Below are 4,081 nucleotides of genomic sequence, written 5' to 3'. Positions count from 1 at the left end.
TTTGCTGGCATGCATCCTCACATTTTCGGGGGAGTTTGCCCCACCAAGATTTACGTGCTGAAATCTCCACTGTGTAGAGTAGCAGGAAATTAGCTTTATAACTAATATTTCACAAAGAATCTCAGAGTAGGAGTACTGATTTTACGATCATTTTTCCCTTCACACTGTGCCTCTTTTTCCAAGAAGGACCATAGTGATTGTATCAGACTTTATCAAAGAATAAAGCATTGATAAACAGTGGCCATTACGGTGTCCTCACCTGCTCTCTTCTCTCTGGTGGTTTAGCCGTCGATCAAAGTTTTGTTCACAATATTTCATGGTATTGTGTAAAAAAAATGATAAAAATGTGAATACTGAATCTGTTATGACAAGAAGGAATTCAAGGAAACAACCAACAGACCTATAAACTTATTTCAATACATTTTATTTGCAATGTCCAGCAACGCAATATGGTATGAAACAACACATTTACATCACAATTTCTTTGATCTTTCAATATGTTTATCTATTGTCATCTTTACAGTACAACCAATAAATATATTAAGCACTTCCTAAACAGCACTGCGCCATGAAAAGGCATTTCAATTTCAACCAGTAGAAATCAGTATATGTACAAAGTATTTCCTGAATAGCAAAACGTATGCATTGATACTAATGCATTTTGAAAAGTCCATTATACAAGTCCCTCACTTTAGTCAACCTCTTCAATGGTTGGGCCTTGGGAGCTGGCACCAGAGCTGGACCTTGCCTGATCTCCACAGCTACCTGTGGGCATCCCTCCTTGCTGGTATAGCTTGGTAATGATAGGCTGGCACACTTTTTCCAGCTCCTTCAGTTGAAGCTCGTACTCCTCTTTGTCTGCAAGCTGGTTGTTCTCCAACCAGGAAATGGCCTGGTCGCACCTGTCCACCACTTTCTTCTTGTCCTCCTCGCTGATCTTACCTTTGATGTTGTCATCCTCCACGCTGCTCTTCATATTGAAGGCGTACGACTCCAGGGAGTTCTTGGCTGCTATCTTCTCCCTCTGTGCGTCGTCCTCAGCTTTGTATTTGTCGGCATCCTGCACCATCCTCTCAATATCCTCTTTGCTGAGCCGCCCCTTGTCGTTGGTGATGGTGATCTTGTTCTCTTTGCCCGTGCTCTTGTCCACCGCTGATACGTTCAGAATGCCATTGGCGTCGATGTCAAAGGTCACCTCGATCTGAGGGACTCCTCGTGGGGCAGGGGGGATTCCACAGAGCTCAAACTTCCCCAGGTGGTTGTTGTCCTTAGTCATGGCTCTCTCTCCCTCGTAAACCTGGATCAGGACCCCGGGCTGGTTGTCGGAATAAGTGGTGAAGGTCTGGGTCTGTTTGGATGGGATGGTGGTGTTGCGTTTGATCAGGGCGGTCATGACCCCTCCGGCGGTTTCGATGCCCAAGGACAGGGGAGCCACGTCTAGCAGCAGCAGATCCTGGACGTTCTCAGACTTGTCGCCAGACAAGATGGCCGCCTGGACGGCAGCACCGTAGGCCACCGCCTCGTCTGGGTTGATGCTCTTGTTCAGCTCTCGACCGTTGAAGAAGTCCTGCAGGAGCTTCTGGACCTTGGGGATCCGGGTGGAGCCTCCGACCAGGACAACGTCATGGATCTGGGCCTTGTCCATCTTGGCGTCCCTGAGGGCTTTCTCCACGGGCTCCAGGGTTCCCCTGAAGAGGTCCGAACACATCTCCTCAAAACGAGCCCTGGTGATGGAGGTGTAGAAATCGATGCCCTCAAAGAGGAGTCGATCTCAATGCTGGCCTGGGAGCTGGAGGACAGGGTTCTCTTGGCCCTCTCGCAGGCCGTCCTCAGCCTCCTCAGAGCCCGCTTGTTTTGGCTGATGTCCTTCTTGTGTTTCCTCTTGAACTCCTCCACAAAGTGGCTGACGAGGCGGTTGTCAAAGTCCTCCCCACCCAGGTGAGTGTCCCCAGCAGTGGCCTTCACCTCAAAGATCCCATCCTCAATGGTCAGGATGGACACGTCGAAGGTGCCCCCGCCCAGATCAAAGATCAGGACGTTGCGTTCCCTGGATTTGCCTTTGTCCATGCCGTAGGCGATTGCTGCCGCTGTGGGCTCGTTGATTATCCTCAGTACATTCAGCCCAGCGATCACTCCAGCATCCTTAGTGGCCTGTCTCTGTGAGTCGTTGAAGTAGGCGGGGACTGTGATGACTGCGTTGGACACCTTCTGGCCCAGGTAGGCCTCAGCGATCTCCCTCATCTTCACCAGGACCATGGAGGAGATTTCCTCTGGGTTGAAGGATTTGTTCTCACCTTTGTAATCTACCTGAACTTTAGGCTTTCCTCCATCGCTGACCACCTTGAAGGGCCAGTGCTTCATGTCGGCTTGCACAACCTGATCGTCGAACTTTCGGCCAATCAGGCGCTTAGCGTCGAAAACTGTGTTGTTTGGGTTCATGGCCACCTGGTTCTTTGCTGCGTCACCGATGAGTCTCTCGGTGTCTGTGAAGGCCACATAGCTGGGTGTGGTCCTGTTGCCCTGGTCGTTGGCGATGATCTCTACTTTACCATGCTGGAACACCCCCACACAGGAGTAGGTGGTGCCCAGGTCAATGCCGATAGACAGGCTTTTAGCTGACGACATCTTGATGGTTTGGAGTTAGTTGCCTACAAAAGAATGAAAGAAGGTTTTAGAAATTGATATTATTCTACGAAAACCTAGGTGCAAGTAGTGTCAATCTCCAACAACAGAGGTGTTAGCCTAAATATACTTGAATAACAACCAAACCTGGGTTCTAATACATGCGTATTTAAGTATTTGTATTTTAAATAATGTGGCCGAATCAACCAATTCTACTGGAATTATTTGAAAGTATTTTCTAATAATTTCCTATAAATACTATTTGAAACTAGTTCATAAATACATTTCAAATACCCCTAGGAGCAAACAGTCCTGGGTTCAAATGCATGGAGTATTTAAACATTTTTTGTTTGAAAATACACTTGTTGTCTGTGTATTTGAGTATTTTCACATACGTGCTGATACTTTCCAAATGTATTGCCAAATGCATTCCAATATTCAACTAATTGTATTTTCAAATAAAAAATATCAAAATACTTCTAAATGTACCGGTATTTGAAAGTAATTGAAATACAATAAATAGTATTTGAATGAGTCTGATAACAACACTGTTGTCAATGTATTGCATTGTGTTATATAGCCTATTAGTGTTATTAGCTAGCCTAATACCGGCCAGGCACATATTCAGTGGGGTGTAACATACAGAAAATGCCAGACACAATCATTTCTGCTAATCTATGACAGAGAAACGTCTTTTTACAATAGGCCTTGTATGAACTGCACCCTCCTGAATAATATTGAGTTAATATCTTCACATAATTAGAGCAGATTTTCTTAAAAATAAGAAATTATAATAAAATATGCTAGAAAACATGGTGAATATAGCCCTAGTCTGTTCACAGAAATAAGGATATAATAAATGGATGATTATTTCAGTAGTAATATTATTTCAGTAACAGTTCAATACAATTATTTCGGTATTAGTTAACCAAATATTTTGGCATATAATGTTATAGCTAAACCGGCTGTCTACACAACCAACATAGCAGAATGTTCTATTTCCATAAAGTTTACAACAGTCATGCATATGAAAATAGGCTACTGAAAGTTACTTACAGTTTGTGAATGTAGAGGTCTCAATGAAAGGAATCAGGCAGTAGCCTATGAAGTCGAACTCCTCTTTTCTTGCTTTCTTCACCCTTTAGTATTCTCGTTGAGTCGATGTTTCAAATGAGTGCAATTCACCAGAATATATACTATCCCTGATTTCTAGACATTTCTCGAACGCTCTGACTACTCTGACCAATGAGAGTGCAGCATTCCTGTGCGATGAATGACGCTGCGAGGCGTATGCGTTGCAAGCGCAGCAAAGGAAAGCTCTCGTCTTTCCAGAGCGTTCCAGAGGGGCGGAGAACTGCCCAGAAGGCACACAAATAATGAAACCAGAAGTTCAGTCAGTAGTTTAGCTAGCCTGTTTCCTACATTCCCTTGTGATGATTAAAAGTATAAAAAACTGTTA

At 44.5% G+C, this 4,081-nt stretch overlaps 1 pseudogene; it reads right to left on the bottom strand.

The window, feature by feature from the left end:
• Positions 1-403: 403 nt before the first annotated feature.
• On the bottom strand, positions 404-3,778 carry LOC121550343 (annotated as a pseudogene).
• Between the last annotated feature and the right edge of the window lie 303 nt (positions 3,779-4,081).

Source organism: Coregonus clupeaformis, chromosome 10 (genome assembly GCF_020615455.1).
Source record: "Coregonus clupeaformis isolate EN_2021a chromosome 10, ASM2061545v1, whole genome shotgun sequence".
Lineage (NCBI taxonomy): Eukaryota > Metazoa > Chordata > Actinopteri > Salmoniformes > Salmonidae > Coregonus > Coregonus clupeaformis.
The sequence above is the reverse complement of the archived record's forward strand: the minus strand, read 5'-3'. Positions and strand labels throughout refer to the sequence as shown.